This window comes from Eriocheir sinensis, chromosome 70 (assembly GCF_024679095.1).
Source record: "Eriocheir sinensis breed Jianghai 21 chromosome 70, ASM2467909v1, whole genome shotgun sequence".
Taxonomy (NCBI): domain Eukaryota; kingdom Metazoa; phylum Arthropoda; class Malacostraca; order Decapoda; family Varunidae; genus Eriocheir; species Eriocheir sinensis.
In genome coordinates this window covers 7487692-7515474 of record NC_066578.1, presented here as the reverse complement: position 1 = coordinate 7515474, position 27783 = coordinate 7487692, and the positions used below count along the sequence as shown (strand labels likewise).

Here is a 27783-nt window from a genome sequence, read left to right as displayed (position 1 = left end):
TCCCTCCTCGTCCTTCCTTCAGTAATTCAGACACAAAAGCACGACACATTCATTCTTTTCCTGCTGTCCCTCCTCTTAAAGCCTTCCTGCCTCCCTACTATCATCAGGTCCTCGTGTGATAGGTCCTGTATTTCTTCCCTCCTCGTCCTTCCTTCAGTAATTCAGACACAAAAGCACGACACATTCATTCGTTTCCTGCTGTTCCTCCTCTTAAAGCCTTCCTGCCTCCCTACTATCATCAGGTCCTCGTGTGATAGGTCCTGTATTTCTTCCCTCCTCGTCCTTCCTTCAGTAATTCAGACACAAAAGCACGAAACATTCATTCTTTTCCTGCTGTCCCTCCTCTTAAAGCCTTCCTGCCTCCCTACTATCATCAGGTCCTCGTGTGATAGGTCCTGTATTTCTTCCTTCCTTCAGTAATTCAGACACAAAAGCACGACACATTCATTCTTTTCCTGCTGTCCCTCCTCTTAAAGCCTTCCTGCCTCCCTACTATCATCAGGTCCTCGAGCGTTACAAGTCCAGCATCTCCTTCCTGTCCCTCCTCCTTTCAGTATATAACTAGAGGACAAAGGCACAAGGCTCATTCATCCTTGCCCGGCTGTGCTTCCTCTTACCGCTGACAGCCACGCACGACAACCTGCCGCCATACTTTACCCAATGAAAAGTCTCCATTCAGTCGATGATTAATGAAAGCACACACACACACACACACACACACACACACACACACACACACACACACACTTTCCGGGGTGGTACTGGCAGGCAATCACGAGTCTAGCATGTGATCAGACTGTGGATGACAAGCGCACACTCTCTCTCTCTCTCACACACACACACACACACACACCTAAACTTATATCTACTCACTAATTCATAAACGCAAAAAAATCTCTCTCTCTCTCTCTCTCTCTCTCTCTCTCTCTCTCTCTCTCTCTCTCTCTCTCTCTCTCTCTCACACACACACCTAAACTTATATCTACTCACTAATTCATAAACACAAAAAAAATCGTCTCTCTCTCTCTCTCTCTCTCTCTCTCTCTCTCTCTCTCTCTCTCTCTCTCTCTCTCTCTCTCTCTCTCTCTCTCTCTCTCACACACACACACACCTAAACTTATATCTACTCACTAATTCATAAACACAAAAAAAAATCGTCTCTCTCTCTCTCTCTCTCTCTCTCTCTCTCTCTCTCTCTCTCTCGTTGCGTCACCTCTCCTCTTTCACCCCAAACAAGTAACAAGCAGGCTGGCAACACACCCAACACACTGACAAGCACATTCTCATGCCAACACGCTCATGCCATCCAGAGCACATATTCTCAAACATTTAGGGGTTTACACACACACACACACACACACACACACACACACACAATATGTAAGACTTCCAGCTATGAGAACTCCCCTCCACTCTCCTCCGCTCCTCCAAGATCATCAGTGTCGGTCCTCAGCGAGCATAACACCGCAAACAGTACCAGGTGACCTCAAAATTGCCTCTCGTCTCCTCTCTCCCTCTCTCGTCTCCTCTCTACTCCAGGGACATCAAGACCGACAGACTGGGTAAAGTGATGAGAAATGAGGGAGAAGAATGTGGCTGAATGGCGCGACGAGGAGGATGAGGAGGAGAGAGAGAGAGAGAGAGAGAGAGAGAGAGAGAGAGAGAGAGAGAGAGAGAGAGAGAGAGAGAGAGAGAGAGAGAGAGAGAGAGAGAGAGAGAGAGAGAGAGAGAGAGAGAGAGAGAGAGAGAGAGAGAGAGAGAGAGAGAGAGAGAGAGAGAGAGAGAGAGAGAGAGAGAGAGAGAGAGAGAGAGAAGATCTGAGAGAGAGAGAGAGAGAGAGAGAGAGAGAGAGAGAGAGAGAGAGAGAGAGAGAGAGAGAGAGAGAGAGAGAGAGAGAGAGAGAGAGAGAGAGAGAGAGAGAGGTGGGTGTCTGTACTCTGGGTGTGTGTGTGTGTGTGTGTGTGTGTGTGTGTGTGTGTCGCTAACGGTGTCAATCTTTTATTTTTTTTGCCTCACGTCGCTCGCCCTGCATCGTCAATCAAATGAAGGATAAAGTTGCCCAGCCCTCTCTCTCTCTCTCTCTCTCTCTCTCTCTCTCTCTCTCTCTCTCTCTCTCTCTCTCACACACACACACACACACACACACAGAACCAGCATCACCAACATCCTGAAGCAAGACACACCCATCCTTCTCCTCCTCCTCCTCCTCCTCCTCTTCTTCCTCCTCCTCCTCCTCCTCGTCACCCTCCTAGTCTAACCTCGCCGGCCGGAGCGGAGAGTCAGGCAGCTTTTGTGCCCTGGCGAACCCTCAGGCGTTGCGTTCTCCCTCCCACCCGCCCCCCGCAGCGCCCCGAGCCATGTGAAGGAGCGTCAACCTGTCAAACTTGTCCCCCGGCGAGCAAGGTGACAGGAGGAGACAGGTGAGTTGAGGAAGGCAAGTTAGAGTATGTAAAGCTTGTATGGTCTTTGGAGGCAAGTAAAATGGTGTCTGTAAATCTGTATTGCATGTAGAGGTAAGGAAGTTAGTGTGTTTGTCTAGACTCTAGAGTTTGTAGAGGTAAGGAAGTTAGTGAAATTCTGTATTGTAGGTAGGTTAGGTTAGGTTAGGTTAGGTTGGTGGGGCAAGGAAGTTAGTGAAATTCTGTATTGTAGGTTAGGTTAGGTTAGGTTAGTGGGGCAAGGAAGTTAACTAGTTAAGTCTGTATTGTAGGTACAGATAAGGAAGTTAGTATGTCTGTATAGTATGTGGGGCAATGAAGTTAGTGCATGTATGTCTGTATAGTATGTAGAGGTAGGGAAGTTAGTGTCTGTATGTCTGTATAGTACGGTACGTAAGGACAAGAAAGTGTCTCAATCTCTATAGTCTGTAGATGCAAGCAAATTAGTCTGCAGTCTGGTGAGGCAAGCACACTAGTCCGTAAAGTATGTATGGGACAGGCAAGTAAGTGTTTGTAGTCTATATAGTCTGCAAAAGTAAATTAGTCTGAAGATCCAAGTGTTTGTAGAGTCTGTAGAGTCTGCAAAAGTAAATTAGTCTGTAAATGCAAGTGTTTGTAGAATCTGTATAGTCTGCAAAAGTAAATTAGTCTGTAGATCCAAGTGTTTGTAGAGTCTATATAGTCTGCAAAAGTAAATTAGTCTGTAGATGCAAGTGTCTGTAGAGTCTGTATAGTCTGCAAAAGTAAATTAGTCTGTAGATGCAAGTGTCTGTCGAGTCTGTAGAGTCTGCAAAAGTAAATTAGTCTGTCGATGCAAGTGTTTGTCGAGTCTGTATAGTCTGCAAAAGTAAATTAGTCTGTCGATGCAAGTGTCTGTCGAGTCTGTAGAGTCTGCAAAAGTAAATTAGTCTGTCGATGCAAGTGTCTGTCGAGTCTGTATAGTCTGCAAAAGTAAATTAGTCTGTCGATGCAAGTGTTTGTAGAGTCTGTAGAGTCTGCAAAAGTAAATTAGTCTGTAGATGCAAGTGTTTGTAGAATCTGTATGGTCTGCAAAAGTAAATTAGTCTGTAGATCCAAGTGTATGTAGAGTCTGTATAGTCTGCAAAAGTAAATTAGTCTGTCGATGCAAGTGTCTGTAGAATCTGTATAGTCTGCAAAAGTAAATTAGTCTGTCGATGCAAGTGTCTGTAGAATCTGTATAGTCTGCAAAAGTAAATTAGTCTGTAGATGCAAGTGTTTGTAGAGTCTGTAGAGTCTGCAAAAGTAAATTAGTCTGTCGATGCAAGTGTTTGTAGAATCTGTATAGTCTGCAAAAGTAAATTAGTCTGTCGATGCAAGTGTCTGTCGAGCCTGTAGAGTCTGCAAAAGTAAATTAGTCTGTAGATGCAAGTGTCTGTCGAGTCTGTAGAGTCTGCAAAAGTAAATTAGTCTGTAGATGCAAGTGTCTGTCGAGTCTGTCTGGGCAAGCAAGAGTCAGTACATTCGTGCATCTATGACGGGAGGTACATTACATTACCTTGTGTTCGCGGGGGGAGGGCTGCTGTGCCGTGGCCGCGGGGAGTATTCCAGTTAATCCTCGGGGCGCTCCACACACGGCCAAGGCTCGCCGGCAGATCACGGGCGCATTAGCAGGCCGCGACCACCTCATGTGCCGCTGCATGCACGACGCTAATTTAAGTCATCACCGCTCCGACACAGCCACTAACACGAACACAACACACACAGCACTCGCGACTATACCGCACTTGAGGTTTATAAAAAAATATACCCAAATAAATAATACTCTATCGTAAGTTTGTAGTGTCAAAAGAAACTTCCCCCAACTCAACACAGCACCGCACAACACCACACTACCACCGCTAGCTAGAGGCTCACTGATCAGCTGGCGGCGGTGACGGGAGCGCGCGCGGGCCTGAGACGAGAGAGCTGGGCGGGAGAAATCTTGTACCCCCGGTCACCTGTACAGCGACTCCGCAACATCTACATCGGTTCTCGTGCACACCTAAGTCACAGTACAACGATGCAGCTCAACCTTATATACCTTTAACATCGAATTTAGGCTTTGTTTCGTTTTTATTAATGCGAGGGAGCCGCGGGTGAACTGACAGCCTGGCGGGAGAAATCTTGTACCCCGGTCACCCAAAGAACGGTTCTACATCATCTCCGTTAGTCCTTATGCATATCAAACTTACATAACAACGATAGAACTCAACTTTATATACTTCTAACACCGAACTTATGCTTTCTTACGTCTTCTTTAATACGAGTGGCCCTTATCGTACGTCTGGCATCTACATCACCCCGCTCTGCTCATCCTCAATCTAAATTCAGTAACTTTGTCAACTCTTTCACTGGGCAAGCTTATTCGTGTACTGATAGTGACCCAGCAAAGCGTAGAGAGTGTTTATGATCGGCCAGACAGCAGAGGGCAAAGACATGGGCGGGGAGAGGTTTGGCAATGGACAGGGTGGGCGGCGGGTGGCTGGCGGGCGGGAGGGAAGGGAGGCAAGTTGGACACAGGTGTTCTAGGGGTGGTGGGAGGTGGGGGAGGGAGGGAGGGCGTGGTGGTGGGTGTTGGTGGTGAAGGAAAGGCGTGGGGGGTGGTAGTGGGAGGGCGTGGGCGATGGTAGTGATAGTGAAACTGATTTAGTGTGGCGTGGAGAGATGCTGGGACGCCCGACACACACACACACACACACACACACACACACACACACACACACACACACACACGTAATAGACGTTGAGGAGAGAGATTGATTTATAACATTACGACAAGCCTGAATGTTGATTAGCTTCTCTCTCTCTCTCTCTCTCTCTCTCTCTCTCTCTCTCTCACACACACACACACACACACACACACACACACACACACACAACCCCTCCACTCCCCCTCCATACAGATACTTCTTCGATATTTCCCTCTCTTTTTTCCTTCAAGTGAATCATCCGAAATCATAAATCGAAATTAAATCACTTTTAAAAAAAAATACTTCTGCTCTTGATAACAGTTTACGAGGCCCGGCGGGTGTTGAACTGATCATGTTTGCTGCGAGAACACACACACACACACACACACACACACACACACACACACACACACTGAGAGAATCATAACGTATTGCCAGAGACGAGCGGGCTAATAATCACATTCTTAAACACTTCCTCACCCAAGCACACACATTTGACACGGCTTTCGTAGGTGTTGAGGGCATTTCCAGGGGTAGTTTTAAGACCCTGGTGGTAGTCTGACCCTTCTTCTGTACCGGGAAACTGAAAAAAACACTCACTAGAATCCGATTGGCCTCCTATTTGACCTTTGAAAATAGTTGACACGGCTTTCGTAGGTGTTGAGGGAATATTCAGGGGTAGTTTTATGACCCTGGTGGTAGTCTGACCCTTCTTCTGTACCGTGAACCTGAAAAAAGCACTCACTAGAACCCGATTGACCTCCTATTACACCTTTGAAAATAGTTGACACGGCTTTCGTAGGTGTTGAGGGCATTTCCAGGGGTAGTTTTAAGACCCTGGTGGTAGTCTGACCCTTCTTCTGTACCGGGAAACTGAAAAAAACACTCACTAGAACCCGATTGACCTCCTATTTGACCTTTGAAAATAGTTGACACGGCTTTCGTAGGTGTTGAGGGCATATTCAGGGGTAGTTTTATGACCCTGGTGGTAGTCTGACCCTTCTTCTGTACCGGGAAACTGAAAAAAACACTCACTAGAATCCGATTGACCTCCTATTTGACCTTTGAAAATAGTTGACACGGCTTTCGTAGGTGTTGAGGGCATATTCAGGGGTAGTTTTATGACCCTGGTGGTAGTCTGACCCTTCTTCTGTACCATGAACCTGAAAAAACACTCACTAGAATCCGATTGACCTCCTTTTTGGCCATTGGAAATAATTGACAAGGTTTTCGTACGAGTTGTGGGCATTTTCAGGGGTAGTTTTATGACCCTGGTGGTAGTCTGACCCTTCTTCTGTACCGGGAAACTGAAAAAAACACTCACTAGAATCCGATTGACCTCCTTTTTGGCCTTTGGAAATAATTGACAAGGCTTTCGTACGAGTTGTGGGCATTTTCAGGGGTAGTTTTATGACCCTGGTGGTAGTCTGACCCTTCTTCTGTACCATGAACCTGAAAAAAACACTCACTAGAATCCGATTGACCTCCTTTTTGGCCTTTGGAAATAATTGACAAGGCTTTCGTAGGAGTTGTGGGTATTTCCGGGGGTAGTTGTATGACCCTGGTGGTAGGCTGACCCTTCCTCTGTACCACTAACCTTGAAAAACACTCATGAAAATCCGATTGACCTCCTTTTTGGCCTTTGGAAATAATTGACACGGCTTTCGTACGAGTTGTGGGCATTTTCAGGGGTAGTTTTATGACCCTGGTGGTAGTCTGACCCTTCTTCTGTACCATGAACCTGAAAAAAACACTCACTATATATAGAATCCGATTGACCTCCTTTTTGGCCTTTGGAAATAATTGACAAGGCTTTCGTACGAGTTGTGGGCATTTTCAGGGGTAGTTTTATGACCCTGGTGGTAGTCTGACCCTTCTTCTGTACCGGGAAACTGAAAAAAACACTCACTATATATAGAATCCGATTGACCTCCTTTTTGGCCTTTGGAAATAGACGTGATGGGTGGAGGTGTCTGACAGTATACCGACTTAAGATACTCTGGCACCTCGAAGTTATGATGCAACACGGAAGACGTACAACCGCTTAGTAATACAGACTGAGCCAACAGGTGAAGAAGCTGATGCAAGGCTCCTCACTGCTTACGATATTTTCAACCAATTTGTACGCATGATTCCAATAGACGTTGTGAAGCCTTACAGCCACCTGGTAATGCATTCTGAGCCAACAGGTGAAGCTGACGCAAGACTCAAGAGTGTTTTCACAGTCTTGGTGGGTGCAGGAGCCTTGTTAAATCATCATAGGGTTATAAAACTACCCATGGAAATACTAACACAGCCTCTACGAAAGCCTTATCATGTGTGTATGTGTGTGTGTGTGTGTGTGTGTATGTGTGTGTGTGTGAGTGGGGCTTTACCAATACCAAATTCTGTCCCATCTCTTTCTTCTCTATTCCTTTTTTTCCCTAGGCTCATAAAATTACCCATGGAAATACTAACACAGCCTCTACGAAAGCCTTATCAAATGTAGGTATATATAAGCTTCGAAATGTTTAAGAGTATGGAAATTAGTACCTTCACAATAGTATATCTAACTCTGACTAACATAACCTCTACGAAAGCCTTATTAAATGTGTGTATTTGTAAGAACTGAGGTGTTTAAGAATAAGGACCTCTCAGCTATACAAAATTCTGTCTATCCTTCCCTCTTTCCTTTCTTGTCTCTAGGCTCATAAATGTACCCACGGCAACACTAAAGCAACTTCTACGAAAGCCTTATCAAATCTGTTTGTGTAAGCTCCGAAAAAAATACGGGCCATGGCTGCACTAAATTCTCTCTCTCTCTCTCTCTCTCTCTCTCTTCCTGTCGATGATTTGGGGACAAGAATACCTACCTCCGCCTCTCTCATCCCACGCCCCTCTCTCACCTCCCTTCCATCGCTCTATATATCTCACCAACTCCTGCCTGTCCCTTCCTTCCTCGTCTTTCTCCTCCCTATTTATGGCTTCACGCCCCACCCAGTAATTCCTTCCTGAACCCTTCCCCGCTGAAAGGAACACCACCAATTTCTTTTCCATACCCCGGCACTCACTCTCTCGCCTCCTCTCGAATAGCTGCCCTAACCCATATAATATGCTATCACATCCCCCTCCCTTACCCTTGTTCTTGATGGTCCAAACACACGAGCCGTCCACAGGCAGCAAAAACGACACTTTTCAACAACATAATGTCTTTCTAACCGACTATCCAGCGTCACGGGTCCCTCTCTAGCCCTTGTTCTTTGCCCTAACATCCAATCAATCCCCAGGCACCCAGAACACTCAATTTTTGTCCCATGTTGTACTGAAGGAACGAAGATATAGCTTGTAGGTTTGACTGAACACGAAGCATCACATGTCCCTCCCTAACGCTTGCTTTTGATTGCTCTAAGACCATTTCTCAGACGCTAACCACCCCATTCTAAGCTTTTTTCTTCTTTATCGTATTACAGGGACGCAGAGGAGGCATATAGGTTCGTCTGGGCATTACTTCTGACTACCCAGCCTCGCATGTCCCTTCCTAACCCTCCCTCTTGATTGCCTTAATACACGGACGCTTATAAGGCAGCCAGCACACCGCACCAAGTCCTTTCTTACATATCGTATTACAGGGACGCAGAGGAGGTATATAGGTTCGTCTGGGCCATTCCTTCTGACTACCCAGCATCACGCGTCCCTTCCTAACCTGATTGCCCTAACACACGGACACTTCTAAGGCACCCAGCACACCGCACCAAGTCTTTTCCTCCGTATCGTATTACAGGAACGCAGAGAAAACGTATAGGTTCGTCTGGGCCATTCCTTCTGACTAACAGCATCACACGTCTCTTCCTAACCTGATTGCCCCGACACCCAGCCATATCCGAGACTGAGACCACACTATACTAAGTCCTTTCCTTCCATATCGTATTAGAGGGACGCAGAGGAAACTTACATGTTCGTCTGGGCCATTCTTTCTGACCACCAGCCTTAACACACCCATTTTTAAATCCCTTTCTCTTGCCTGCCAAAATTGCTATCCCTTCCGAGGCCGCAAGCACACCGCCATGTATTACTTCCCTGTTATATTAAAAGAACGCGGAGGAAACAAATGGCTGAGCTTGTCCCGTTCCCACCGACCACCAGCCTTCACACACCAATTCTTAACCCCTTGACTGCGGATTTCCTACAAGAAGACCTCCCCAAGCTATATAGGAATGGAACAAAAAGTGGCTGCTATAATTCAATGAAGAAAAATGTAATGGGATATCCAGCATGCCAATATCACATGGGAAACACTCCACTATCCACCACAGAAGCAGAGAAAGACCTGGGAGTGTATGTTACCAGGCTACCAGTGAAGGGATATCCAGCATGCCAATATCACATGGGAAACACTCCACAATCCACCACAGAAGCAGAGAAAGACCTGGGAGTGTATGTTACCAGGCTACCAGTGAAGGGATATCCAGCACACCAATATCACATGGGAAACACTCCACAATCCACCACAGAGGCAGAGAAAGACCTGGGAGTGTATGTTACCAGGCTACCAGTGAGGGCGAAATACGTGCCAATCGCAGCGGACGGGTTAAAGCCTCTTGTCTGCCAGAAAATCTCTACCCCTCCTGAAGGCGCAAACTCACCACCAAATAGTACTTCCCTATCATATTAAAGGGACACCCAGGAAACATATGGGTGGTTGAGCCTTTGCCATACCTACCGATCCATTATCAAAATCCTTACTCCGGGCCACCAAAAAGTACCGATCCCTTCTGAGGCCGCAACCACACCACCAACACACATACTTCCCTATTATATTAAAGGGACACACATGAAACATATGGATTCTACTGAGCCATATATATACCTACCAACCGCTATCTTACATCTATTCCTAAAAGCCCTTGTTCCTATCCATTCTGAGGCCGCAAGCACATAGCCAAACATTACTTCCCTATTATATTAAAGGGACAGACAGGAAACATATGGATTCTACTGGGCCATATATATACCTACCAACCGCTATCTTACATCTATTCCTAAAAGCCCTTGTTCCTATCCCTTCTGAGGCCGCAAGCACATAGCCAAACATTACTTATCTATATTATTAAAGGGACAGACAGGAAACATATGGATTCTACTGGGCCATATATATACCTACCAACCGCTATCCTACATCTATTCCTAAAAGCCCTTCTTCCTATCCCTTCTGAGGCCGCAAGCACATAGCCAAACATTACTTACCTATATTATTAAAGGGACACGAAGGCAAGATATGGATCAGACTGGGCCATATATATACCTACCAACCGCTATCTTACATCTATTCCTAAAAGCCCTTCTTCCTATCCCTTCTGAGGCCGCAAGCACATAGCCAAACATTACTTCCCTATTATATTAAAGGGACAGACAGGAAACATATGGATTCGACTGGGTCATATATATACCTACCAACCGCTATCTTACATCTATTCCTAAAAGCCCTTCTTCCTATCCCTTCTGAGGCCGCAAGCACACCGCCAAACATTACTTATCTATATTATTAAAGGGACACGAAGGCAAGATATGGATCAGACTGGGCCATTTCTACCGACCACCAGGCTCCACACACCCATTCTTAAGCCCTTACTCTTCATAACCAGAATTCCCGATCGTTTCTCAGGCCCCGCACAATACTTCCCACTGTTATTAAAGGTACACGGAGGACACACGAGTGGTGGGTTCAGCCGCTTCAAGTCTTGCCTCCCGGACCGACCATTCCACGCGCCGCCAGAGATGACAGCGAAAATTGGTGGTCTCTTTGTCATGCGAGCTGGGGCGAGGAGTAAAAATAGGGCTCGATTTGGCCCTCTCCCTCCCTCGCACCTACCCTCTCTTCCCTACCTCCATCCCTTCCTCCCGACCCTCCCCCATTATCTTAAGCTATAGAGGGGCAGAAGGAGGGTTGGAATGATGGAAGTGAATGGGAAGGGCGGGTGAGAGAGGAAGAATGGTATGGCGAGGAGTGAATTAGGGTCATATTCTTAAACATTTCGGCCCCCAAGCAGACATACAGACTTTCGTGGGAGTTTTGGGCATTTCCAGAGGTAGTTTTAAGACCCTGGTGGTAGTGTGACCCTTCTTCTGTACCGTGAACCTAAGAAACACTCATTAGAACCCGAATGATCTCTTTGGCCTTTGAAATAGTTGGTGATTTTCACTGCGGTATACCCAAGCACACATATAAAATTTCGTGGGAGTTTTGGGCATTTCCAGGGGTAGTTTTAAGACCCTGGTGGTAGTCTGACCCTTCTTCTGTACCGTGAACCTAATATAACACTCATTAGAACCCGAATGATCTCTTTGGCCTTTGAAATAGTTGGTGATTCTCATTGCGGTACCCAAGCACACATAGAATTTCGTGGGAGTTTTGAACATTTCCAGAGATAGTTTTAAGACCCTGGTGGTAGTGTGACCCTTCTTCTGTACCGTGAACCTAAGAAACACTCATTAGAACCCGACTGATCTCTTTGGTCTTTGAAATAGTTGGTGATTTTCACTGCGGTATACCCAAGCACACATATAGAATTTCGTGGGAGTTTGGGGCATTTCCAGGGGTAGTTTTATGACCCTGGTGGTAGTGTGACCCTTCTTCTGTACCGTGAACCTGAAATAACACTCATTAGAACCCGAGTGATCTCCTCTTCGTCCTTTGGAAATAGCTGATGTGAGGGTGGAAGTGTCTGACAGAGAGAGAGAGAGAGAGAGAGAGAGAGAGAGAGAGAGAGAGAGAGAGAGAGAGAGAGAGAGAGAGAGAGAGAGAGAGAGAGAGAGAGAGAGAGAGAGAGAGAGAGAGAGAGAGAGAGAGAGAGAGAGAGAGAGAGAGAGAGAGAGAGAGAGAGAGCAAGGGGCTGTGGGCCTTCTATACAACCCAGATTGATATCAAATATTCTAGCGGCGGCTGAAGAGTCTGGGGGCGTGTAAGGACCGGCTGATTTATTTCTACGTGTAGATTAGGATCAGTGAAAGGAATATAGCGGCTGCAATAACTTAGCTACCATAGGCGAAGGATGTGAGAGAAAATACATATAACCTTGTAAGCCAGTCCCTAGGTACATAAGACAAGGATACACAGGGTTACAAGGAGACTACAGGAGACAAGACTAAGCAGAGTAGCGACATAGACTAAAAAAATACGCGATAACCTTGTAAAACCTTGTAAAAATACCTTGTAAAAACACCTTGTAAAACCTTATAAAAATACCTTGTAAAACCTTGTAAAGATAACTTGTAAAACCTTGTAAAAATACCTTGTAAAACCTTGTAAAAATACCTTGTAAAACCTTGTAAAAATACCTTGTAAAAATATCTTGTAAAACCTTGCAAAAATACCTTGTAAAACCTTGTAAAAATACCTTGTAAAAATACCTTATAAAACCTTGTAAAAATACCTTGTAAAACCTTGTAAAAATACCTTGTAAAAATACCTTATAAAACCTTGTAAAAATACCTTGTAAAAATACCTTGTAAAACCTTGTAAAAATACCTTGTAAAACCTTGTAAAAATACCTTGTAAAAATACCTTGTAAAACCTTGTAAAAATACCTTGTAAAACCTTGTAAAAATACCTTGTAAAACCTTGTAAAAATACCTTGTAAAACCTTGTAAAAATACCTTGTAAAACCTTGTAAAAATACCTTGTAAAACCTTGTAAAAATACCTTGTAAAAATACCTTGTAAAACCTTGCAAAAATACCTTGTAAAAATACCTTGTAAAAATACCTTGTATAAATACCTTATAAAACCTTGTAAAAATACCTTGTAAAAATACCTTGTAAAAACTTGTAAAAATACCTTGTAAAAATACCTTATAAAACCTTGTAAAAATACCTTGTAAAAATACCTTGTAAAAACTTGTAAAAATACCTTATAAAACCTTGTAAAAATACCTTGTAAAACCTTGCAAAAATACCTTGTAAAACCTTGTAAAAATACCTTGTAAAAATACCTTGTAAAACCTTGTAAAAATACCTTGTAAAAATACCTTATAAAACCTTGTAAAAATACCTTGTAAAACCTTGTAAAAATACCTTGTAAAAATACCTTATAAAACCTTGTAAAAATACCTTGTAAAAATACCTTGTAAAAATACCTTGTAAAAATACCTTGTAAAACCTTGTAAAAATGCGCGATAACCTTGTCAACCAGTCCCTAGATACATACAAGGACACATAAGGTTACAAGGAGACAACAGGAGACTACAAGACTATATAGAGTAGCGACATAGAGACTAAAAGGCAAGATAGAGTTAAGAGAGAGAGAGAGAGAGAGAGAGAGAGAGAGAGAGAGAGAGAGAGAGAGAGAGAGAGAGAATGTGTGTGTGTGTGTGTGTGTGTGTGTGTGTGTGTGTGTGTGTGTGTGTGTGTGTGTGTGTGTGTGTGTGTGTGTGTGTGTGTGTAATTATGCGGACTTATTCTTATTTTTAAAGACTTGCTTCCGGCTCTGAAATTATGTCATTTTTTTCATTCTCTCTCTCTCTCTCTCTCTCTCTCTCTCTCTCTCTCTCTCTCTCTCTTTCCTATGGTTAGATTTCATTATTTAAGTATATGTAACTCCAATTCTCTCTCTCTCTCTCTCTCTCTCTCTCTCTCTCTCTCTCTCTCTCTCTCTCTCTCTCTCTCTCTCTCCATCCGTAACATCAGAGCGCCAATATCAGGTGTAATATGGTGTTTCGCGAAGGTCTAATTCAATCTCCGTCTCGCCCTGGTCGCCCATTACTCTCTCTCGCCTTGGAAGTCAGAGTGGAAATCGAGTCAGCGGCGAAGGAGCAAGTCAAACGGATTCACGCGTAACTGCCGACCGTCTAGCCAACTCACCGACCGACCTCACTCCCGCTAACCCCTCGCTCCCCTCGCCTCCCTCCTAACGCTGCAATTTCATCAGAGCGGAATTGAGGGTAGTGTTGTGTGGTCGCCTTGGGCATGAACCGGGGAAGGACGAGAGTGAAAACGAGGAGAATGGAGGAGAAGGGACAGAGAGAGACGAGGGTTAACCAGAAGAGAGAAGAAAGAGAAGAACGAAGAGGATAACGAAGGAGAAAAGAACATGGAGGGGGAAGAGAAGAGAAGAGGACACAGGGGAGAGAAGAGAGAGGGAGGAGAAGGAGGAGGAAGGTGAAGACGAAGAGGAAAGGAGACAGACACGGGAAAAAGAGAAGAGAGGAGAAGGAGAAGGAAGAAGAAGACGAAGAAGAGAAACAGGGAAAAAATTAGGGAGAAAGAGAGATAGAAAAGAATAGGGAATAGGAGAGAGAGAGAGAGAGAGAGAGAGAGAGAGAGAGAGAGAGAGAGAGAGAGAGAGAGAGAGAGAGAGAGAGAGAGAGAGAATAGAGATGTTTTCTCTCTCTCTCTCTCTCTCTCTCTCTCTCTCTCTCTCTCTCTCTCTCTCTCTCTCTCTCTCCTAATTGAATATAATAATAATAATAATAATAATAATAATAATAATAATAATAATAATAATAATAATAATAATAATAATAATAATAATAATAATAATAATAATAATAATAATAACAATAATAATAATAATAACAATAATAATAATAATAATAATAATAATAATAATAATAATAATAATAATAATAATAATAATAATAATAATAATAATAATAATAATAATAATAATAATGATCATAACAAAAACAATACTAACAATAACCAGACCGAGTTAAGTAGAGGGGTTGAGGAGTAAGGGTACAAAAGGAGCTTGTAACATATCGGAAGCAGCGTGAAAGGTCAAAGGCGTTAGAGCAGTGTAAGGAGTCATTATAAGCCCCTTCCTGCAGCACGAGAAACTCCACCCAACCATACTCTTGTCTTCAAATCGATACCAGTTCCTCATAATCCATCCCTCACCTTAACACCTTCACAGCTGTTAACCCCTTGGATGCGGATTCCCTACAAGAAGCCATCACCAAGCTACAGGAGTGGAACAAAAAGTGGCTGCTACAATTTAGTGAAGAACAATGTGAGGTCATGCATCTTGGGAGGGGAAATACAGCATACCAGTACCACATGGGAAACACTCCACTATCCACCATAGAGGCACAGACAGACCTGGGAGCATGTGTTACCAGGCTACCAGTGAAGGCGAAATCCGTACCAATCGTAGCGGACGGGTTTAAAAGAGTCTTGTTCTTTATTTAATTTAAGTGGTTATTTTTCCTCACAAAGAATGAAAGAAAAATAACTTCCTACGACATACAGTCTAGAATTTACACACGAATTGCCACAGAAAAGAAAATCTCTTGTGTTTGTGTGTGAGAGTCGGTGTGTTTTTAAGAGAGGTGTGTTGCAGGCTCTCCGGTACGGGCACTAGTTCAGGCTCAGGCCTAGTGACAGTTTGATAAGGCCTCTCCACCATGAACGTGAAAACTACACATGAGAACCCGACTACTCTCCTTTATGGCCTTGGGAAATATGTGTTGTGAGTGCCGGACGCGTCTGGGAATACGAAACCAACGTCAGAATGCTTGATTTTCCTCATTAATTTACAATGCTAACCTTAAAAAGAAATGTCCCTCAACAGTTTAGGTCCACAACAACGATCACGGTCATAAAAAGGAGAAACTTGACCGTAAGAGTGTGGCGGAGAGAAGTGAAGGAAGTTGCGAGCCTGAAATTAGTGAATGGCTCGCGAGGTAATTAACGATTTAGTCTAATTACGCTTTTAAGCATTTTACAAATTGCAGACGTAAAAGCTAATGGTCTTGTAATTACTGTGCATTTTTCTCTTCCCTTCCCTGAAAGAATGAGGCGAGCTTGGGTTCTGTCTCGGCGGCGGCGCTCACAAACCCGGACTGCAGAGACTTGCTACAAAAGGTGAGAGTTTTACCTGTCTCTGCAGTGTTGTAGCGGGGATCATGTTTCTTAATGGTCCCTCTAAGCGAGAAAAATGAGAAAAAATCATCACTCACACAAACCATTTCATAATATATATATATCGAAGCATTTGTGATCAGTTTATGTATCATCTATTTTCGGGGGTTAAAATCATGGCACATATTTGGCCCGTCGCTGCTACACGGCAAAGCCACAAATTTGGCCCATCGCTGCTACACGGCAAAGCCACAAATTTGGCCCATCGCTGCTACACGGCAAAGCCACAAATTTGGCCCGTCGTTGTGACTCGCGAACTATACTTCCCAATGTGCTAAGTTCAAAATGAAAGAATCGTAGCTATTTTTCGTGTATCAGTAATTCAATAAGTGTTCCAGAGTTGTGTGTCGCAAACTACTGATGTGCCAAGCTGCTAAGAATGTAAGTCTTAGATATCTTGTATATTTCAGTAAGAGTTCCAGAGCTGAGCGTCGTTAACTAGCCTTTCCAATGTGCCAAGCTGTCAAAAATATGAGTTTTATCTATATATTATTAGTTAGTGCGTGTTCCAGAGCTGTGGTTTGCAAATTGTACTTCCCAGTGCGCTAACTTAAGTATTCTGGTGCTGGTTATGTATCCAAGGCCGGAAACATATATTCAAGTACGGTAAAAAATATAGAAGAGACATCGTGGAGTTACTATAAGAAGAAAAAAAACATCGCCTCGCACCAGTAAAGAGCAATAATAATAATAATAATAATAATAATAATAATAATAATAATAATAATAACAATAATAAAAACATTCTGGAAATCCGTTCAAAACCTGATTACCATTTTCTAATAAACGATCCAATTCCGTTTTGTTTTCTCTTATTAAAACTCCCAAAGAACTTATCAGCATTATTTTCATTCTCCGGAGCAATTTTCTTCCGAGAGAGAAAGAAAAAGAAAAAGAAAATTAAGAGGGAAAAGGAGAGAAAATAAGAAAAGAAAAACGAGATAATAAGAGAGAGAGAGAGAGAGAGAGAGAGAGAGAGAGAGAGAGAGAGAGAGAGAGAGAGAGAGTTGTGCAATCCTTCCTCACAGAGTTAATATTTTACTCTCTGACTCAGTTTATCTCACAACCTCGCGCCGGCCCCAGCAACCCACCTCCTCCCCCGCGGCTGTGTTCAGGGCCTGCTGCTTACTGAAGGCTGGGAAGGGGCGGATTTTTGTGACTTGGGGCTGTGAAGGGAAGGCTGGGAGTGTTTGTGTGGTGGTGGTGGTGGTGGTGGTGGTGGTAGTGGTGGTGATGGTGGTGGTGGTGATGTTGTTGTTGTTATTTTCTTCCTTTCCTTCTTCTCATCCTTCTATTCCATCTTTTCCTTCTTCTTTTCCTTCATTTTCCTCCTTATCCTTTCTTTTTTCCTTTCTTTTTTTCCTGCTTTCCTTCTACTTTCTTCTTCTTTTTCTCATTCTTTTCTTCTTTTTTCCTCATTCTTTATCTCCTTTTCCTCATTCTTTTCCTTGTTTTTCCTTCTTCTTCTTCTTCCTCTTCTTCATGTTCTTCTTATCCTGTTTCTTCTTGTTATTGTTCTCCTTGTTCTTCATTTTCTTCTCTGGGTTCCTGTGTTCAATGACGCCTTCCTGAACCACACAAACACCGGACAGACAGACGCGAAATAAATGTTGTTGTTATTTTCTTCTTTTCCTTCTTCTCATCCTTCTATTCCATCTTTTCCTTCTTCTTTTCCTTCATTTTCCTCCTTATCCTTTCTTTTTTCCTTTCTTTTTTCCTGCGTTCCTTCTTTTTTCTTCTTTTTCTCATTCTTTTCTTCTTTTCCTCATTCTTTATCTCCTCGTTAAGCCGCTTGCACCAAACACCACCACCACCACCAACAACAACAACAACAACAACAACAAAAAACTATTGCTACGTTATCCACACACGAACAGAAAATCTACGAAATAACAAAGCGATTTCTCTTATTACATTCGGCCTATAACACCGGTAGGCATTCTTGATAGGGCCTATTGGTCGGCTCCAGCTCATTATTGGCGCTGGAAAGCAGTTTATAGTGGCGCCATTCTTCCTTGCCTCATCCTGCATTCCCGGAACTCCCCTTGATCCTCTTTAGAGACTTTCGCTAGAGTCCAGGTTGACAGGCGGTCTTCAGGACAGCATGTGGGTAGTCTTAGGCCACTCTTGAACCTGAACATTGTCAGTTTGTAGCAGCGGGCGGACACGAACCTGGGACCTCCACGACACAGCACCAGCACGCTACCCACTCAACCACCGCCTTCCCATTCATAGTGGACGAGAACACATTAAGAATCAGAGACGGTTCAAGACATCAACATAGAATCTATATATAAACGCGAGACAAACGACGTCCAGGTGTTTAAAAGTGAGAAAAGAGAATTAGGTATCAGGTGAGGAGAGATTTGAAGCTGGTGGAGAGTTCTTTAAAGGAAGGTGAAGGGCGGAGGGAGACTCGTGACTCCTGGCGGCAGGTGGAACCGGCGGCGGCAGCGGTGGAGGGGGCGGTGGATTGGAGGCTCGCTGGCAAAGGGGAAGCGAAGGTAAAATATCACGGCCATTAAATTCCTCCCGGCCTTCCAAACACTAAATTTTGGTAAAGAATGAACAATGGAGCGCGCCCGAGCGTTCCTCTCCCTCTTGACCTGTGGGAGAGAGAGAGAGAGAGAGAGAGAGAGAGAGAGAGAGAGAGAGAGAGAGAGAGAGAGAGAAAGCATATTTAATACTGAATCTAGCCTATTTAATACTGAAATCTAACCGTTGGAAGGAGAAAGGAATGGAGAGAGAGAGAGAGAGAGAGAGAGAGAGAGAGAGAGAGAGAGAGAGAGAGAGAGAAAGCATATTTAATACTGAATCAAGCCTATTTTATACTGAAATCTAACCGTTGGAAGGAGAAAGAGAGAGAGAGAGAGAGAGAGAGAGAGAGAGAGAGAGAGAATTGAGTCATCGAAGTTACGTAACACTAAAACAAATTAGATGTAAGCAATCTCTCTCTCTCTCTCTCTCTCTCTCTCTCTCTCCAACGGTTAGATTTCAGTATTAAATAGGCTAGCTGGAACCCTAATCGTCTCTCTCTCTCTCTTCCTTTCTCTCTCCAACGGTTAGATTTCAGTATTAAATAGGCTAGCTGGAACCCTAATCGTCTCTCTCTCTCTCTCTCTCTCTCTCTCTCTCTCTCTCTCTCGGGTACTAATATAAACCAGTACAAAAATTCAAGCCTTTCTGTCAACATAAATCACAACTTTTGACTCTGCCGTGTATCATTATGCCTGTGAGTTGTGGGTGTGGTTAGCAGGCATCCCTCCCCCGTCAGGCGCTCCCGGACGAGTGTGTGTAAACAGTACTAAACAGTCACCGTAGAACACTATATATTACTACAGCAACCCCGCTCTGTCCCTCTCCCTTATAGAGTTTATATCAGTCGTCCCTCAAATAGTACGGTTTCCAATAGTCCGGTTTCAGTTTTATGTGGATTTTCGTAGATTTGTTTAGGATTTTCAAATTTCCCGACGAGTAGTAAATTTAAAAATCCTTAAATGATCTTCTATGACAATCCGTATAAAACCGAACTATTGGAAACCGTACTATGTGAGGGAGGACTTTTATATGTAACTCTGTGCTTCTCTCTCCCTTCAAGCTAACCTCACCACCAAACCTTTTCTTTCCAACATATATTTTTCATTTTTTATCTGTATTTCTTCCCTCTCCTTCTTCCCTCCGTTCTCTCGTATGATACAATTGGCATAACTTATAGATCCATATTCTTAGACGCTTTCAGCTCTCTCAACAACTCTTTCCCAAGGCCACAAAGGAGGTTAGTCGGGTTCCAATGAGTGTTTTTCGCATTCATGTTGCAGAAGCCTCGTCAAACTATTCCTAGGCTCATGAAACTACTACCCATGGAAATACCAACACATGGAAATACTAACACAACCTCTACGAAGGCTTTATCAAATGCGTATAGTGTGTGTGTGTGTGTGTGTGTGTGTGAATATGGGACACACACACACACACACACACACATACACACGCACGCACGGATAGCAAAAGAGAGAAAGAGAGAGATTGCTTTCATACATTTATTCAATTTTCTTCGCTGCGTTTGAACAATTTTTGCCCTTTCACCTGAGCCCCGTTTCAGTCTCCCCTTTATTTCACTTCCCTCACTTTTTCCAAGACTGCAGCGAGGACTTTTTTTTCTTTATCAGCCTCCCTTGTTGATCTTTCTGCCTAGTTGTGCTCGTGTGTGTCTGTACGCGTGTTTGCTTTTCCCCGTGTCTCTCTGTTTGCCCGGCTGTTTGACTGTTTGCCTCTTTCCCTGTCTTTGCCTTCGTGGATGCTGGTCTTTTTTATTCGTTTATATTTCACTATTTCAAAGAGTCATTCATTTCTGTTCAGGTTTAAAAAATTGTCGATCGATCGCTAATTTCTGTTTTTCATTTCTTTCGTTCTTTTCTTTCTATCAACAGCCAATTCATGTTTTCAGCAGTGTCTCACCGCTACATACAAACAAGCGTGTGTAGCAGTGAGTCTGGGTCAAGTGAAGCCGCAGTTTGAGTCCCTGGAAGCCAACGGAACATCGGCAAAGGGGCGCGTGACGGAGCCCTCGTCGTGGGTCGGTGCAGGATCTTGGGTCTTGGTTGGTAAGGGTGTTATTGACAGCGGGGGTTGTGAGGTGGCGGCCAGCCGAGGTTTGCCGTCCAGGCGTGCTGAAGTGGCGTTTTATGGACGTCTGGGTACTCCGGCGGCCGATACGGTGACGAGAGAGAGAGAGAGAGAGAGAGAGAGAGTGGGTACTCCGGCGGCCGATACGGTGACGAGAAAGAGAGAGAGAGAGAGAGAGAGAGAGAGAGAGAGAGAGAGAGAGAGAGAGAGAGAGAGAGAGAGAGAGAGAGAGAGAGAGAGAGTAATAATATATTATGTAAGTGTTTTTCCTGCTCTTCGTAATTAATCATGCACTCTAGGGAGAGAGAGAGAGAGAGAGAGAGAGAGAGAGAGAGAGAGAGAGAGAGAGAGAGAGAGAGAGAGAGAGAGAGTAACAATAAATCATATACGTGTTTTTCCTGTTTTTCCTAATAAATCAAATATTCTAGGGCCAGTGTGACGGAGATGAGCACCAAGGCCACGCGCATCTATAGCATACGCCGCCTAACATTACCTTTCACTTATAAATCATGTGTTTGGAATATCTGTTTATCTCGCTATCATAACATTTCAACTTGGCAACACTGAACAGCCACTTAAATTGTCGTCATTTGCGTATTAAATCATGTGTTTGAAATATGTTTATCTTCCTATCATAACATTTCACCTTGGCAACACTGAACACATTGTCACTTATAATGTATCATCTGCGTATTAATCATGTGTTTGAAATATCTGTTTATCTCTCTATCATAACATTTAGTCCCTCTTGTTGTCCCTTGCGTCGTATTAAATCATTCGCTTGTAATATCTGTCTACCTCGCTATCATAACATTTAGTCCCTCTTGTTGTCCCTTGCGTCGTATTAAATCATTCGCTTGTAATATCTCTCTACCTCGCTATCATAACATTTAGTCTCTCATGTTGAACCTTGCGTCGTATTAAATCATTCGCTTGTAATATCTGTCTGCCTCTCCGTCATAACATTGCAACACGACAACACCGAGCACGCGTATAAATCATTCGCTTGTAATATCTGTGTCCCATTATGCCATTAAGGACTTAACATTTATGCTTCGAGGTTTATTCTTTGCAATCACGTCGTATCAAATTACCTGGTCTGTGTGTGTGTGTGTGTGTGTGTGTGTGTGTGTGTGTCCCTTGCGTCGTATTAAATCATGCGTTTATAATATCTGTCTATCTCTCTATCATAACATTTAGTCCCTCTTGCTGTCCCTTTCTTCGCATTAAATCATTCGCTTGTAATATCTGTCTGCCTCTCCGTCATAACATTGCAACACGACAACACCGAGCACGCGTATAACTCGATAAAGCGCCGTCATAACCGTGTCCCATTATGCCATTAAGGACTTAATGTAATTTATGCTTCGAGGTTTATTCTTTTGCAATCAGGGCGATCAAATTACCTGGTCTGTGTGTGTGTGTGTGTGTGTGTGTGTGTGTGTGTGTGTGTGTGTGTGAGGGAAGGGACGAGTGAGTGAATGGGGAAGAGCATGGTGCAGATGAAGGAATGGTGAATTAGTAAGCGTTGAAACAGGAGAATGATGATAACTAAGAAATTGATCTGATTGAGAGCATTGGCAGAGCACGAGATGAAGGAGAGGAGAGAATGGAAGGGAGGCAAAGGAACGAGTGAACTTAGAACTGGTGCTGACAGAGGAAAGGTGAATTAGTAAGCGTTGAAACAGGAGAATGATGATAACTAAGAAATTGATCTGATTGAGAGCATTGGCAGAGCACGAGATGAAAGAGAGGAGAGAATGGAAGGGAGGCAAAGGAACGAGTGAACTTAGAACTGGCGCTGACAGAGGAAAGGTGAATTAGTAAGCGTTGAAACAGGAGAATGATGATAACTAAGAAATTGATCTGATTGAGAGCATTGGCAGAGCACGAGATGAAGGAGAGGAGAGAATGGAAGGGAGGCAAAGGAACGAGTGAACTTAGAACTGGTGCTAATAGAGGAAAGGTGAATTAGTAAGCGTTGAAACAGGAGAATGATAACAGCTTAGAGGGGATATGTTTAAGAGAAGTGGCTGATTATGAGATGAAAAAGAAGAGAGAGAGAGAGTGAAGTGAAGGGACGAGGGAATGAACGGGGGATCGGAGAGTACTGACGGTGGGATGATGAAAGATTGACCATTACTGAAAGAGGAAAACGATGATAGCTAAGAAGATAACGAATAATGGCATGGATAAGAGGGATGATTAAGTACGAGATGAAAAAGAGAAGAGAATATGAGATAGATATATAGATAAAGAAAGACAGAGACAGAAGCAGAGAGAGAGAGAGAGAGAGAGAGAGAGAGAGAGAGAGAGAGAGAGAGAGAGAGAGAGAGAGAGAGAGAGACGATTACTGGGAGTTGGGAAGGACAGTAGAGAAGAAAGAAAGAAAGAAAGAAAGGAAGGAAGGAAGGAAGGAAGGAAGGAAGAAAGGAAGGAAGGAAGGAAGGAAGGAAGAAAGGATGGAAGGAAGGAAAGAAGGAAGGAAGGAAGGAAGGAAGGAAGGAAGGAAGAAAGGATGGAAGGAAGGAAAGAAGGAAGGAAGGAAGGAAGGAAGGAAGAAAGGAAGGAAGGAATTAAGGAAGGAAGGAAGGAAGGAAGGAAGGAAGGAAAAACGAAACCCATTATGACAAGAAGAAGAGGAAGGAAATATGGAAACAGCATAAACGCCTCTCTCTTACGACGATTTCCGGCAGGCGGGATGGACAGTTTTAAGGAAGGAAGGAGGGAGGGAGGGAAGGAAAGAGGAAGGGAAGGAAAACTGGAAGGCGTCATAACAGCAGGCAGCGAAGAGAAGGGAAGAAGGGGCGTATTTTAAAACACCATCGCTTCTCACATCAACTATTCTAAAGGTCAAAGAGGGGATCAATCTGTTTTTCATAAGTGTTTTTTAAGGTTCATGGCACAGAAGAAGGGTCAAGCTACCATCAGGGCCATAAAACTACCCCTGGAAAGGCCTACAGCTCCTACGAAAGCCATGTCAAATATGTGAACTTGGGCGACGAAATGTTTTAAAATACGATCGGAAGCCTCGCCGCCCCGGGCCAAGACGAGGCTGCAGGGTTCACCGCTTCAATGCTTCCGCGCGACGCAATTGCCGAAGAAGAAGAATATGATCCAATAATGACTTTTTGATGAGATGAAACGGCGGACCAGTCATGAGGTGTGCGCTGGATGCCTTCTAACCTTCCTCCCTACCTGTCTAAATACCTGTCTGCCTGTCTGCTTACCTGTTTGTTTCCCTACCTGCCTGTCAACCTGTCTATCTTCTGTCTATACCTTTCTGTCTGCTTTTCAATCTGTCTATTTAACTGCCTACTTGCCTGCTTGCTTTTTTTTTACAACAAAGGAGGCAGCTCAAGGGCACAAAAAAAGGAAACAATAATAAAAAAAAGCCCGCTACTCGCGGCTCCTAAAAAAATAATCAAAAGAGGTGGCCGAGAGGTCAATTTCGGGTTCCTTTTACCTTAGTTTCCCTTAGTACATACACATGATGTCCCTCCCTTCCTTCCTGCCATTCACATTCTTGATCCTTCCCACAAGACATATCCCTTCCACACGAGACAATCCTTCCCACGGCAAATTCCTTCCCACAAGACATATCCCTTCCCACACGAGACACAATCCTTCCCACAAGACATATCCCTTCCCACACGAGACACAATCCTTCCCACAAGACATATCCCTTCCCACACGAGACACAATCCTTCCCACAAGACATATCCCTTCCCACACGAGACACAATCCTTCCCACAAGACAAGCTCCTTACCACAATGCAAATTCCTCCCCACAAGACTTATTCCTTCCCACACGAGACATATTCCAGCCCAATGTAAGCTTTCCAGCGCCAATACAGCATAGCCTAATAGAAAGTCTCTCTCTCTCTCTCTCTCTCTCTCTCTCTCTCTCTCTCACACACACACACACTTGATCAAATACACCTTCCTTGATCTTAGTACACACACACACACACACACACACACACGGTAACCTTTCCTTCCATACAAATTCTTCAAACTAAGTTCTTTAATTTCCTTGCCCTATGAGGCATGTTACTTCATAATAGAAAGTCAAATCTCACATACTCAATTGAGCAAACACATTTCCTTTATACACACACACGGCAGCCCTTTCCTTCCATACAAATTCTTTATGGTAAGTGCGCTAATTTCCTTCCACGCGAGATATTTTCCAGCGCCAATGTTGAATAATAGAAAGTCACCTCACACGCACATTTGATCAAACACACATTCCCTTGGTACACACACACACACGCACGCAGCTTTTCCTTCCATACAAATTCCTTAAGCTAAGTTCTCTTATTTCCTTCCCACACGAGATATTTTCCAGCGCCAATGTCGAATAATAGAAAGTCACCTCACACGCACACTTGATCAAACACACATTCCCTTGGTACACACACACACGCACGCAGCTTTTCCTTCCATACAAATTCCGTAAGCTAACTTCGCTAACTTCCTTCCCACACGAGATATGATCCCGCGCCAATACTGCATAATACAAGGTCGCACCACGCGCACACTTGACCAGACACATAAAGAAGCACATTTGGAGTCGAGTACATTCATTATCCAAAAGTCATAAAGGAAATCAATGCCCGTGACACACAATATGCTTACTGCTTTGGCGCCTTCATAGTACTGTTGCATGATACACGACGTTCACACACGCCATCCTTGAGTGATAGAACGTTGAACAAATACTCTTACTAGAACCCACGCATTATATTGTAGTGTATATAAAGGAAGGGTTACTAGGCTATGGTTCCCCCCTCTCTTCACCAGTTTTTTTTTTTTTTTATATATATCAAAGGAGACAGCTCAAGGGCACAAAAAAGGAAAAAATAATGAAAAAAAGCCAGCTACTCGATACCCTTGCCTACTACTTAGATGCTTTCAAAAGAGGAGTATCAGACACCTTCCCATCCTCCCTATTCTATATTCTCAAACGCTTTCGCCTCTCAAAACAACTATTTCGTTTATAGAAAGTTCTCTCATCCCTGTGACTAGAACTAGAACCCACGCATTATATTGTAGTGTCTATAAAGAAAGGGTTACTAGGCTATGGCGGTTCCCCCTTCTCTGCACCAGTAACCCTTGACTAGCCTACGACTTAAATGCTTTCAAGAGAGGAGTATCAAACCTTTCCATGCTCCCTATTCTATATACTCTGACGCTTTCGCCTCTCAAAACAACTATTTCGTTTATAGAAAGTTCTCTCATCCCTGTGATACGAGAGAAGCCTGACGTCACAGTAAGCGGGACGGACAGCCTTGAGGTGTGTGGGACAGCGGAAACGACAGGCAGGCAGTGGACAGCAGCAGATCCATGGCGGGGACACAGCCTGGCGACACTACATGTTTTTTCGTCCGTTTTAAATGTGTCCTCGTCTCTTTTGCATGTCGTAAGTGACTGACAGGCAGACCCCCGTGCCCTCCCTTCCCTGAGCGAGGCGTGACGACGGGAAGAAAGCAGATAGCGGCGATCAGGTCACGGCAGGGACCGACGCACAGGGACGATTCTCCCGTGTCAAGGGTTTCCACGTTTATCTTGCTTTAGATTGCAGTTGACGTTGGAAAGTAATTAGGGGAGGCGGTGGCTGAATGGATAGCGTGACAGCGCCGCGTTCAGGACGTCAATCCCCGCCCGGTGCCACCAAGCTGGGATTTTTCAGCCGCCGCCGAGTGGCTTAAAACTACCCACATGCTGTCCAGAAGACCACCTATCAACTCGGACTCTAGATTCTAGGATTAAAGATGAGCTCCGGGAGGGCAGCATGAGCCAATGCAAGATGGCGCCACTATAAACACTCGCCTGCGCCAGAACGGGCTGGGCCAACCATCAGGCCCCACCGGGAAGAAGCCTTGGGCCGACCATCAGGATCCACCGGGAAGAAGCCTACCGGCGCAGTAGGCCACGACGTAAGAAAAAAAAAAGATAAAAAAATTTAGGCATAGTAATGAAAGGTTGTAAAGATCAAGGAGAGACAAAATATCTATGTTAAGGGGCAAATATCTCCCCTTTTCCTTCTTCCCATTAGGCTCATAAAACTACCCATGGAAATCCGAACACAACCTCCACGAAAGCCTTGCCAAACGTGTGTGTGTGAGCCCAGCGATGTACGAGGACATAATTCTCGTCCAGTTGTTTCCAGCGGCCTAAAAACACGCGACATCCTCATCCAGCAAAGGGCTCACGTAGTCTCTATAGTACTTTCGTGCACGGGAATGTCTCTATGAGGGTAACGCTGCTGGTGGTGGTGGTGGTGGTGGTGGTGATGGTAATAGATGGTTGTACAAGTGGTCGTGGTGATGGTGGTGTTGACGTACTCTTGATGACGGTAATGGTGGTGGTGGTGGTGGTGGTAACTGATGATGACTATGAAATCACTAACGAAAAGGTGTGGACAATGACAGGTGGTGGTGGTGGTGGTGGTGGAGGTGGAAGCGATGGTAGTGGAGGTGGTGGTGGTGGTGGTGATGGTGGATGAGGCAGTGAAGTTGGTGATACTGTACGGGGTCAAGAAGTGTCAGCAGCAGGGCAGGAAGCAATGGGTCGATAGGGGAGGGGATGGCAAGGGTGCGTGCCGGGAGTGGCTGCTAAAGGAGGGGGAGGGTCACACTGCTACGGTGGTGGAGGGGGTAGGCGTGGCGGGACACGTGGCGAGGGTGGAACGCTGGGAGTGGTATGTAGCATGCTTTGAGTGGCCGGTGTAATGGCAGTGGTGAGGGTGGTGGAAAGGATAACAAAGCCCTGTCCGCCCTCGTATGGAGTATGCATCTCATGTGTGAGGGAGGGGTTCCACACACACACAGCTCTCTTGGACGGAGTGGAGTCTAGGATCGGTTTTATAAGACACGTCCGCTTCTCATATCAGCTATTTCTAAGGGTCAAAGAGGGGGTCAATCGGGTTCTAATGAGTGTTTCTTCAGGTTCATGGTACAGGTGAAGGGTCAAACTACCACTAGGGCCATAAAACTACAACTGGAAATGCCCACAACTCTTACGAAAGCCTTGTCAAATGGTGGTGGTTGTTTGACTGGTGGTGTTTGGTGGAGATACTTTTGTGGGTGGAGGGTGTGGTGGGTGGTGGTGGTGGTGGTGGGTAAGGTA

At 44.4% G+C, this 27783-nt stretch overlaps 2 long non-coding RNA genes across 4 annotated transcripts in view; one reads left to right on the top strand and one right to left on the bottom strand.

The window, feature by feature from the left end:
• LOC126988818 (uncharacterized) overlaps positions 1 to 4804 on the bottom strand; it is a 43051-nt gene extending 38247 nt beyond the window's left edge. Inside the window, exon 1 of one of the 3 annotated variants that reach the window (XR_007742552.1) lies at positions 3955 to 4804. This is a non-coding gene — a long non-coding RNA (uncharacterized LOC126988818). The remainder of the gene's footprint in view (positions 1 to 3954) is intronic. The other 2 variants (XR_007742553.1, XR_007742554.1) reach the window with 2 other exon arrangements.
• On the top strand, positions 2251 to 20768 carry LOC126988819 (uncharacterized). Its single transcript, XR_007742555.1, has 3 exons — positions 2251 to 2420; positions 15895 to 15966; positions 20471 to 20768. It is a non-coding gene; the product is annotated as an uncharacterized LOC126988819 (long non-coding RNA).
• The last annotated feature ends 7015 nt before the right edge of the window (positions 20769 to 27783 follow it).